This window comes from Aquarana catesbeiana, linkage group LG10, assembly GCF_042186555.1.
Source record: "Aquarana catesbeiana isolate 2022-GZ linkage group LG10, ASM4218655v1, whole genome shotgun sequence".
Classification (NCBI taxonomy): Eukaryota; Metazoa; Chordata; class Amphibia; order Anura; family Ranidae; genus Aquarana; species Aquarana catesbeiana.
In genome coordinates, this window is record NC_133333.1 from 198921112 (window position 1) to 198933633 (window position 12522).

Here is a 12522-nt window from a genome sequence, read left to right on the forward strand (position 1 = left end):
ATGAGTGTTTTCTTTTCTACAATTAAGTAATCACCTAGAGAGCCATACAAGACAAATTCACTTAGACCATTACATCAATGTACTTGGCCATTCAAAATGGGTAAAAGCTTTTTCTTCACATAGTCAAAAATAAATGGACTTAGCTATAGAAAGTAAAAAGCTTACAGTATTTGGTAAAAATATTAGCACTTGCATTTATGTTTTCTTGTTCCATTTTCACATTATGTAAGTACATCTTGTAGTTATGGGAGAATAAATGAAACATTATCCTGGCCTGTGTTGGCTTTTAAATAGAAAGAGCAATACTAATTTTGTATGAATAATGCAGAACAGTAAGCTGAATATGTTAGTAGATTTATCTTATAAGGCAAACAAATATAATGGTATCATTTAAAATGTCTAAAAGTCACTGATAAATAGATATCTCCATTTTAAATAGATAAATGCACTTTCAGATAAATAAACAGCATTTCCCCATCACCATGTATTCTGTAGACAGGATGTAAGTAATGTATTGTCGGGTTCTGTTCTCTAGCCTGCCGGTATGTAGAACAGATTTTATTATCTCATGCTCTCTCAATTATTTCCCCAAATCTGCTCAAACTCTGAGCTGGAGAGCAATCTGACCAGATGGAATAACTACGGTATGCCCAATCCCAGACCCAGTCTCTGGTGAAGCTCCAGGCAGACTGCCATTATTACCTTCAAGGGTGCAGCACTCTCCTTCAATACGTTAAGTGCATAGATTAATTAATATTTAAAGTTCATCGGTGATCATAAAATAATATTAATACAATATAATAACTATTATATACACATACAAATATGTATATAAATATATCAAAGTGAGCCCATCTTTCAGTGCCAGTCTATAAATATATAAATGTATAAAATCTGTGAGTCGTGTAATCCCATACACCAAAAACAATCCTGCTAGGGTGGACCCCAGTACCTAAATGAGGTCAGTATGTGCCTTTGCAGTGTAATGCCCTGTACACATGACTGGTTTTGCCATCGGAATAAACTCTGAAGGTTTCTCCGACGGAACTCAGACGGAATTCCGCTCAAGTGGTCTTGCCTACACACGGTCACACCAAAGTCCGACCCTCCACAACGCGGTGACGTACAACGCGTACGACTGGACTAGAAAAAGGAAGTGCAAAAGCCAGTAGCCAATAGCTTCCGTCTCGTACTTGCTTCTGAGCATGCGTCGCTTTTGGTCCATCGGAACAGCATACAGACAAGCGGTTTTCCCGATAGGAATTGGTTCCATCGGAAATATTTAGAACATGCTCCATTTCTAGGTCTGTCAGAATTTTCGGAAAAAAAAAGGCCGATGAGGCATATACGCGAACGGAATAGATGATGAAAAGCTTCCGTCTGACTTTTTCTGTCCGACATTCCACTCGTGTGTACGCGGCATAAAAGTGGTACTGCTTCCACTGACAGATCAAATCCAGTTCACAGCTCTCTGCGTAGTGTCATACATGTAAGAGGCAAGAGGAAAAAAACATAGTGCAGATCGCCCATACAATATATTTCTTAAGAGTAAAAAAAAAAAACACTCACAATTCAGAAATTAAATACAGGCATATTTTAAAGGTCTAGCCTAGACCTTTGAGAAATCCCACTGGGGGCTATGCGTGAGGTGGGCGGTGACGTAACCATGCTGGGCGGATCCAGGGGAGCTGTGCAAGCCCTTTTAAAACACAATAGAACAGCAGGGGAGAACGCTGTACTAACATCGGTTTGTAAGTACAGCAGATCAGGGCTCAGGTTTTTTTCATTCAGCCCGCTGGGTTGAACGAAAAATAAAAAACTATTAGCTTCACTTTGCAAAGAGTACCCAATCACGTGCAAGGAGAATTAAAAAAAAACAACATTTTTGCTTGCACATGATTGGATGATGGAAGTCGGCAGAGCTCTTGCTTATTTACTAAGCTCTGGAGCAACTTTGCAAAGTGCACAGACTTTTGCCTTTAGTAAATAAACCCCAAATAGACTGTGGACTTAACTGAGAACCAATATAGTATAATATTTTTCAGGTTTATTAACGATTGTACAATTCTCTGTTACATTCACCTGTGGCAATGCAGTTTGCTAACAGTTAAACTGTATGGTGTTAATTTCTGTTGCATTTGTATTATTGCATTTGCTGCTCTGGCCTTCAATTTCAGACTCTTAACTGTCTCCTACAGACTGTTTTCTCACTAGCACTGTCCAAATTGCTAGCAGCGATTTGCTGCTCTGGCTCCCAACTCTCTCCTAGGTGGAGCCCTCCTGACACCTGAGCAAAGACCTCCTGTCTGCCGGGGTGAAGCCCAGAACCATGGTAAGTTCGCTACTAAAATCCCAGAACACACCTGATTCATTGACGTGCTGGTGATTCCGAAAAACCTAGACCCAGAAGTGGAGATCTCATTCCACCCGCATCTCTAAGAAATTTCCTGGCTCCAAGTCCCAAAATGGATATTTCTAAACAACGAGGAAACTTAAAAAACAGTTTCCCCTGAATTAAGCAAACCGACTAAAACCCCTCAACCTGCCTGGTTTAGAATCCTGGGTTAACATCACCCTGGTGGGGCATTGCACTGCAACACAATATATATATATATATATATATATATATATATATATATATATATATATATATATATATATATACACCAACCTGTTGCAGAACTACAGGTCCCATCATGCCTTTGGGAGTAATTGCAACTGCCAACCTTGCAATGCCTCATGGGAAATGTAGTTCCACAACAGCTGGAGGGCCCCAGGTTGCCTACCCCTGATATACAGTATATATATATATATATATATATATATATATATATATACTGCAGGGGCGGCCTGTCTATTAGGGGCGCCCGGGCGATGCCCCCTCTCTCCACACCACACCCCTATATGCAATGGATAGATTCATGCATATAGGGGCTGGAGGGGCTTCTGGTCATGTGACCACTGTGAAAGCCAATCACAGTGGTCATATGATACAAAAGTATTGCCGACTTCAAAGCATTAGCCCACTTAAAGGGCCAGTGTTAGGGGTTATGGTTCACCCCGTAAACACATATCAGCATGTTTTTTTAAAACTCTCCACAATCACTTATTTTTTGGAACTTCAAAGGCGCCTCCTCCCTATGCCTCAGTTACATTTCCCAGAATGTCCATTGGGATTGGCGCACACTGAAAGGATCATAATCCCTTGAATGCCCATAGCACAGCAACTGAACTACAAGTCCCATAACCCTATCGCGCGTGACCAGCATTGAATCTTGGTCTCTTTTCTATGTCATCTGACAATCCATCACTGGAGGAGGAGCTGGAGAATTTGCCAAATATAGGGTTCTAAACTGAATGTGCATAGAGTATCAGTCAGGTTGCTTTACCGGGTGGAAGCATGCTGATAAGGGCGGCTCCCGAGAACCCAATAAGGGAACAGAGCCCTCCTAAAATTGGAGGCAGAGGTTACTGCCTTTATCCAAGGAAATTGAAGAGCAAGGAGGAAGGAGGAAGGATTGAAGGAGGAAAACAGAAGACAATATAAAACTAGGTGCAGTTGTTCACTGATGTATCTATTTTTCTAAATAAAGAGTTTAATAACAAGGTCCTGAGCATGGTTGAGGTCCAGGTTTGCTGCTACCATGGGCTTGAGACAAATTCCAGAGATTTACAAAATTCATCATATAGCAAACGTTTAACCAAAAAGTTTGCAGGTTAAACATCAGAAATAATGAACAATCTATAATGGAATACATAGCCTCCTCCCTCGTCAGATGAGTCACAAGAGACAATATTTTGGAAGAATAGATAACCCAGCCTCCATTCTATAAAAGTGTGGGCTCACAGCAGCTATGTTGTAAGTGTATGTTGGAGCTGTTTTTGTTTATTTGTTTTTAATTTTGGCATTGGTGCATGTTCTCTCATTGCAGTGCCTATCTACTCATACCTCTTGTTTGGCAGTAGCTTGCTTATTATCTCTTCCAATTGCCAGAATTGAGTAACAAAATTCAATTATCTTAGGAGCCAATGGCTGCACTGCTATCAATCTATCCAATCAAGAGCCGGGACCCCGTGGAGAGAGGGACAGCACGTCCCCGCCGGAGAGATGAAGGGGCTCAGGTAAATAAAAAAGGGGGGGCTGGTTACTGCCAGATGTTTTTTCGCCTTAATGCATAGGATGCATTAAGGTGAAAAAACATGAGGGTTTACAACCCCTTTAATTACTGTTAGCATATAACATCTGAATACTATTTAAAAACAACCAGCCAATAAGCACTTATTTCAAGATAAAGATATAAAAAATGTTACACAAATAAATAGCTCTAAAAGATGACATTACTGTCATTATAGTACTTCCTAAAACAATCATCACACTGATCATGTATGATAGGATGAGGAAGTATACAAGAAATTTAAGTCACTTGTAAGTTAAATGGTTATAGCCTTGCAAAAGAAAAAAAAAAACATATATCACACGGCCTAAAAGTGCATGTATTTATTCGCTGTAGACCGTCTGTCATGTTTTTATTGCTGTCTGTTTCCCCACTGGGAGATTCATATCTCTAATTGACCATTGTCACTGAAACAGAAAGTGATAGACAATCCAAAATGTTAGAGTTGTCACCAGTGAAAAAGATGAAGGTAAATTATTCAGTGGGGAATACATATCATGGTGACAACTGCCTAAAACAGGAGTGCCCCACTATGCTGACCCTTTGCCTCCGTGAGAGTGGCTCCCATTTTTCAGTTCTGACTGGTTTGGATTTAAGGAATAACTAACACATCTTAAATTATTGATCTGTGTTGGTGGTGCTACAAATACCAATTAAATCCTCAGTGCATCAAAATGTGTTCTGTACTTTATTTTTTAAAACTTAGTTTTGCAGCTCTAGGTATACAGTATGCTGAAATGACTGAAGCCTTAGCAAGTATTGTACAGTTGTAAAGTTCCTCCCTTTTTTTATTTGATGAATCTGTTTCACTGAAGATTCACTGAATATTTTATACATCAAAACATATGTGGACATCTGATCGTCACACCTACAGTATGTGTTTTTGGATATCCTATTATGTAGCTATGGGTATTAATATGAAATACCTCCACCACCCTCACTCAGCCTTTGTGACTATATCCATCACCACTCTTCTGTCTCACCATAAGATTTTGGAATGTGTCTATCAGAATTTGTACCCATTCAACAAAAATAACATTTTTGAACTGAAATAAATTTTGGACCTGGACTACCACTAGCATTCCAAGTCATCCTTAGGCTTCTTGTGCACACTGCCTATGGTCCAAACATTCTTCCGCGTTGAGGAAAGGGAGGTTGAAGCTCCCCTAACCGCAGCAGCTCCTAAACTGTGCCAGAAGTTTATGTGTACATGGACACATAGGCTTTTATGAAGTTGAGTTTAGGGGCTAAAGCAAAAAAATGTCAAAAGCTCCTTAAATCAAGTTTAGGAACTGTAATGTACATGAAGTCTAAAAGTGTTCAGTAGGGTTGAGGTCAGGGTTCTCTGTAAGTGATTTGAGTTTCTCCACACTGAACTCATGTCTTAATGGACTTGGCTTTGTGCACAGGGACATGGTCAAGTTAGGACAAAAAAAGGGCCTTCCCCAAAGTGTTGCCACAAGATTGGAAGTGCATACTTGTCTTACACATGTTTTTATTCTAATGTTTATCAATTAAGATTCCATGGCAATTTGCTTGATTTCATTCAGCTAATCTTGGAATGGTGTGTACTACTCGCTCATATAGGTGTCATAATCAGGCATTCATACTCTCTTGGCCAGAAGGCATATCTTTACACATCAACATAATAACAAACAGAATATTGGCATGCATTAAAAAGGGGATCAACTCCAGAGATAAAACGATAATTCTCCCACTCTACAAGACTCTGGTCCGGCCGCACCTGGAGTATGCTGTCCAGTTCTGGGCACCAGTCCTCAGGAAGGATGTACTGGAAATGGAGTAAGTACAGAGAAGGGTAACAAAGCTAATAAAGGGTCTGGAGGATCTTAGTTATGAGGAAAGGTTGCGAGCACTGAACTTATTCTCTCTGGAGAAGAGATGCTTGAGAGGGGATATGATTTCAATATACAAATACTGTACTGGTGACCCCACAATAGGGATAAAACTTTTTCACAGAAGAGAGTTTAACAGGACTCACGGCCACTCATTAAAATTAGAAGAAAAGAGGTTTAACCTTAAACTACGTAGAGGGTTCTTTACTGTAAGAGCAGCAAGGATGTGGAATTCCCTTCCACAGGTGGTGGTCTCAGCTTCAAGAAACTATTAGATAAGCACCTGAATGACCGCAACATACAGGGATATATAATGTAATACTGACACATAATCACACACATAGGTTGGACTTGATGGACTTGTGTCTTTTTTCAACCTCACCTACTATGTAACTATGTAACATTTAATTTGCTGGATATATTTTAGAAACAATCAAGACAAGCAATCTTACTTATGAGATCTGTTTAAACAATCAGTATGTATTATAAAGTGCACAACAAAAAATATTAACTAATCACACACATAGGTTGGACTTGATGGTCTTTTTTCAACCTCACCTACTATGTAACAATGTAACTAATACTAACCAATAATCAAATGACCATAATATGCAAACAGGTGCAAAATAATTATTTAGAGCACAATAATATGCAAATAATGTTCCATAAACTGATCTTACAGTGCAAACAAAAGTGTCAAATCAATTCATCAGTGAATGCAAGCAATCCACAATACCCATGAATATATTTCTAATTCCTTATTGCATATAATAATAATGTACAAGAGTGTCCTTTTTCAGTCTAACTATGTAACTATGAGTGCCGCTTCCACAAAAGTGCTGTGATGAATAGATCCAGTGCTGATCCCCTCCACTATCCTCACCAAAAAGGTTACAGAGACCAGGTGAGGAGTAGGGTGGAAGAGTGCATGTTCTGGATGCTGGTACAGCACCTGTCTTGTGAACAAGCTATTTTTACACTTTTATTTAAATACAATTGTATGGTTTTATACTGCAGAATGTTTTTTTTCCCCAAAGCTAAACTGAGGGGAGTTGTTAGTGGATAGAGAAAACCATATGTGAAGGATAACTGTGGATTTGAGTATTAAGCACTGTTTAACTATTGATTTATGTGATTAGTCATTTTGGTGAGTGTAATCGTTTCTGAAAGAGGATAAATATAGGTCTGATTCCTGATTAGCCCAATCCAATAGTTTTCTGCTTCAGCTGGGAGGCTTCCTCATCCTGCTCTTCTATAACTTAAATAAGAAAATGCAGCAGAGAAAGTGAGACCATGCTGCACAGGCTCTAGCAGGTGGGTAGACCTGGAAACCTAAAATGCAAAGATCTTTTCTATAAAAAAAGTATGTTTAATCTTGCCTGCATCTAACAAATACTCCCCTGCACAGCCATTCACTGGAAAGCTCAGTGTACTGTTGCTTTTCCTTCCCCAGCTCTTATGCAGCTGAGATAAGAGGGAATGTGATCACTTATAAAAAAGGGAAAAAAGGTATTTATAATGTTTCTTACATCTATACGTACAATTTTTTTCCTTTCATTCACTTTTTTAAATGGAATAGGTTGTTTTACAAGGTGATAATTTACAATCACTTTAACCATCACTTTCAGGTTGAAGGAACCTTTAAATTCATTCACCAATACAAGAGGAGGTGACAGATTACAGGACCCAATTCAGCAAAGGGCTGACATTGCTGAAGCACACCAGTATTACTTCTGTCAGTCTTGCAGATCTCATAAAATGCTAAATATATTGCTGAAGGATAACTGTGGATTTGAGTATTAAGCACTGTTTAACTATTGATTTATGTGATTAGTCATTTTGGTGAGTGTAATCGTTTCTGAAAGAGGATAAATATAGGTCTGATTCCTGATTAGCCCAATCCAATAGTTTTCTGCTTCAGCTGGGAGGCTTCCTCATCCTGCTCTTCTATAATTTAAATAAGAAAATGCAGCAGAGAAAGTAAGACCATGCTGTACAGGCTCTAGCAGGTGGGTAGACCTGGAAACCCAAAATGCAAAGATCTTTTCTATAAAAAATGTATGTTTAATCTTGCCTGCATCTAACAAATACTCCCCTGCACAGCCATTCACTGGAAAGCTCAGTGTACTGTTGCTTCTCCTTCCCCAGCTCTTATGCAGCTGAGATAAGAGGGAATGTGATCACTTATAAAAAAGGGAAAAAAGGTATTTATAATGTTTCTTATATCTATACATACAATGTTTTTCCTTTCATTTACTTTTTTAAATGGAATAGGTTGTTTTACAAGGTGATAATTTACAATCACTTTAACCATCACTTTCAGGTTGAAGGAACTTTTAAATTCATTCACCAATACAAGAGGAGGTGACAGATTACAGGACCCAATTCAGCAAAGGGCTGACATTGCTGAAGCACACCAGTATTACTTCTGTCAGTCTTGCAGATCTCATAAAATGCTAAATATATCGCTGTTTACGCAAGCATCAATCAGGGTGTCTTCACATGCTGAGCTTATTTCATCAAACGTATGAGAAGTAAGCATAGTCTCAAGTGATTTGCACATGTGTGTATATCTGTACGTGTCTGAAACATCCTAACATAATATTGCGTTTCAATATCAATATAACACTACCTGACCAGAGGGACTGACAGTAAACACATTTAAAATGCTAATTATTACAATAAAACAGCAAGCCTGTAACTGAAAGCCTTTACTTTACCTTCTAGAAAAAGAAATACAATATGTGGGACATGCATCAGCATTTCTTTGACCAGGAAAAGTGACAGCTTGAAGGAAACAATGCAATGTGGTGGCAGCAGTGTGTGCTTGTACAAATGATATTCCGAAGCTGCTATTCCAGATTTTATTAGATCACGCAAAACTATAACTTGACAAGCTACACCAGAAAACGAAATGTCCCAGCAATTCTTTCCAACCAGAGAATATTATGATTTATTGGGATTTATGGTTTTGTAAGTAGGTCATATGAAAAATAGTGCTCATATACAGTCACACAAAAAAAAAAAAAAAAAAAGTGGTAAGTGGTGTCGTATCTGTGCAAGGGCGAATATTAACCAGTACAACAAGTGCTCTCTACATAAACGTGTGCCCTGCTTGTTAAACATGCATATAGTTCAAGATAACAGACCACTCGTACTGTAGAAGAATTTAGAGGGATACTACCACCCAGTGGAATTATTGATGAGACACATTTTGAGCCAACGTTGATCCTGTTTTGAATGTTAGCCCTGCCAATTTTATCTATACACAATTGTTGAGAGGGGGAGGGGATAAAACAATGTAATAGTAATATAAGTTGTCTACAAATAAGTAATGGATTACTTAAAGAAAACAACCAACAAAACCACAATAAATCAATAACCTAATGAAGAAATAAATTATGTAGACGTGAACACTAAACAACAAATTCTTAGTACACCCTTCCTTCCAATGTAATTTTCCCCAGCTCATTACACTTCCATTTCAGATTATTTAGATGAGTATGTATTTGTATGTATAGACATGGATCCTATATTATTTTTGGAATATTCCATTATTTTATGGAAAGTAGTGTTTGTTTAGTAAATCCAGAGGGAAACTCAAAGTAAGAATGATATGCAAAGTGCAATAATCCATAGCAATCAAATATCAGTTTGGTGTTTTCAGATGTGTGACATAGGAACTCTGATTGGTCTAAATAAGTTATTGCACTCTAGACAGTACTCTCTGCCTTTTATTACATAGCTATTACTGGCCTGGTAGGTATTTCATTTGAAGAGTTTTACTTGCTGATTGAAAAAAAGACACATACATCAAACACACAACATGACTTTTTCTCTCCACACTGGATTTGCTGCCTAAATCGAATTCATTTGAATCTGACCCTTCCCTGTTACGCGCGACATTACTGACTTCATACACATGAGGTCACCTGGATTTTAGACCCACATCAAAAAGCAAGAGCAATCTATAACAATACATTTTTTTTTTAGATGGATCATTCCTTTCCTAACCAAGTATATGATAGAAGTAAGACATTATTTCTAAGAAGGAAAAAAATGTCAGAGATAGGAAAGAATAAGAAATGCACACAAATAATATAACAAGAGGGCTCTCTTATAGCACAACCTTTTGGATAGTGAAGAGTTAATTGTAGCCCTTGATTAAAGGTTTGCCTGCTGCAGGCAATGGGCTAGACTGTCCAACACAGACTAAGATGCATTTTTCATATTTTTTTTTATTGTAACTAGTTTAACCTTGCCATTATCAGAGTTTCCTTATTAAATCACGAGAGGTTCTAATAAACATCATTAACTGTTGCTTGCCTCCATAAAATGATAACCTTACTATAACCTTAACCTATTATTTCTTTAAAACAACCCACTGAGGTCCTGCCGGATGGCATGCTACAACTTTGCATATGGCTGAAAGTAGCTATCAGTGGCTTCCACACAAATACATTAACCATAAGCTCTATTAATTTCTTAACTAGCATATTCATTCATGAAAAAATGTATAGAGTTATTGAGAGGGAAACATAAACATGGTGCCTGGTCTACATGTATACATTGAAAGTACTTGTCTTACCTTCAAGCCATAAGATTCAGTAGTAAAGAAGCATCACCATGCTAGATCCCACACCACTTTCTGGGGTCTCTACTTCTAGGGAGTTTTCATAATCAGTACCATCAAGCCCACGCAAGAAAACCTGCACGTCTACAAAAGATATTCATAGAGAAGCATCAAATTAGTTTTGATAGGTGTTTTTTTTTTCTTCTTTGTCCACAGCTCATTAAAAATTGATTGCAGCTCTAAACAAGCCAGCAGCGACTCTGGATTGCGAATTGACCATCAATTGACTTTTCAGTTTGCGGTTGCACTTGGACATCAGAGGCGGTTATTGGTAACCAGAGGATGGATTTTGTTTACAGCATCAAGCAGCCACAGTTATTAGCTGTAATAGAATTGTGTCAGCTTGGATAGATAAACCCTGCAGGTCCAGGAGCTGAGAACTATGTATCAAGCTCAGCTAGGCTGACAAACTTTGTCAGCTTGAGTCACTAGTGTTCAGAGCTCCAGTGTTTGCTTCCCTGAGACATCCAGCTGTAGCTGTCAGGCAAGGGAGGGTTTCTCACAGTCTTTATTTTCTTGTGGCTGCTGGGGGAGATCTATTAAGCTCGCAGAGGAAAGTACAGTCAGGGTGAGAAGAAGACAGCATTGAAATCAGAATGAGAAGGGATTCTTTGCTACAGTGAGCAGGAAAATGGAAATTCAGCACTGAGGTCTGGACAGCTCCCTTGAGCTATCAGGTAAGGAGGAGGAGCAGAGGTCCGACAGCTTCAGCTTGAGAAAGCCCACTTGCCTTATTCATTTTCTTCACTCATCCCTCCTTTAGGACCATCTCTGCATTTTAAGTGGCAACTGTTCCTATTGTTTTAATTCCCTCATCGCCTATGTGTCTTCTAGCAATGCATCCCTCCTCTTACCTTAAGACTGTCACAGCTTTCTGCTTAAAATCACATCTTGTACTCTTGCTAAGCCTGATTGGAAAATCAACTCATGACTTTATATAGTGAATCTGATCAATTGTTCCTCTTGTCTCCTCCAGCCCCCACTACCTCCTGCTTACTCGCCCCCTTATTGCTGCAGACTATCACTCTTTCATTACACATACATTTTTTTTTTTATATTCCTTTTGAATATGTGATTTTTCACAGTTTTGTACCTAATGCTTTCATTTTAGTGACTATCCTTTAAGATATGTAACAGCTACTTAAAGGGGATTTCAAAAACACACCAGTTTATTAATAACATGGTTTGTAGAAGTGTAAGGTTAGTTCAATAACATTTTTAAGAAGGCTTCAAGTACATGTAAACCCTAACTGAATAACAGTTTGCTAAAGAAGTGTGTATAATAAACAATTGCCTTTTTCATCTTTTTCTTTTTTTTTTAATCTGTTGTGGCATATTAGCATTGTTGATCTCCTGTTTCCCTTTTGCAGCCACTTTCTGTTTATATGCATGCATTCCAGCAACTGCTGCATGTCATTTTTAATGCAGATTCTCCTGATAGTGACAATAGTGGAACATGCTTTTGCAATGTGCATATACAAGTGTTTGTAGCCCTAATGAAAGACTATGTGACAGAGTGATAGTACAAGTACACAACCGAGAGACAGACACTTTGGGGGAGATTTACTAAAACTGGAGCACTCAGAATCTGTTGCAGCTGTGCAAGGTAGCCAATCAGTTTCTAAGAGAAGTATGTTTTTTTTACTTACATACTTAACTATATGGTAAAAGAGAAGTATGTTTTTTTCACTTGCATACTTAACTAGGCGAATCATACTTACCAATCATACTTACCTAGGTGGAGGCAGCATCGGTCCGATGCTGCATTTGTCCCCCGGCGCCTCTAACACTGAGAACCGAGCGATTGAACACTGCAGATTGCTCAGTTCCCACAGCTCTATGAGCAGAGAGCCGCTGG

At 38.5% G+C, this 12522-nt stretch overlaps 1 protein-coding gene across 3 annotated transcripts in view; it reads right to left on the minus strand.

The window, feature by feature from the left end:
* DRD2 (dopamine receptor D2) overlaps positions 1–12197 on the minus strand; it is a 794711-nt gene extending 782514 nt beyond the window's left edge. Inside the window, exon 1 of one of the 3 annotated variants that reach the window (XM_073603096.1) lies at positions 10620–12197. The gene's annotated coding sequence lies outside the window, so the exon portion shown is untranslated. The remainder of the gene's footprint in view (positions 1–10619) is intronic. The other 2 variants (XM_073603094.1, XM_073603095.1) reach the window with 2 other exon arrangements.
* Between the last annotated feature and the right edge of the window lie 325 nt (positions 12198–12522).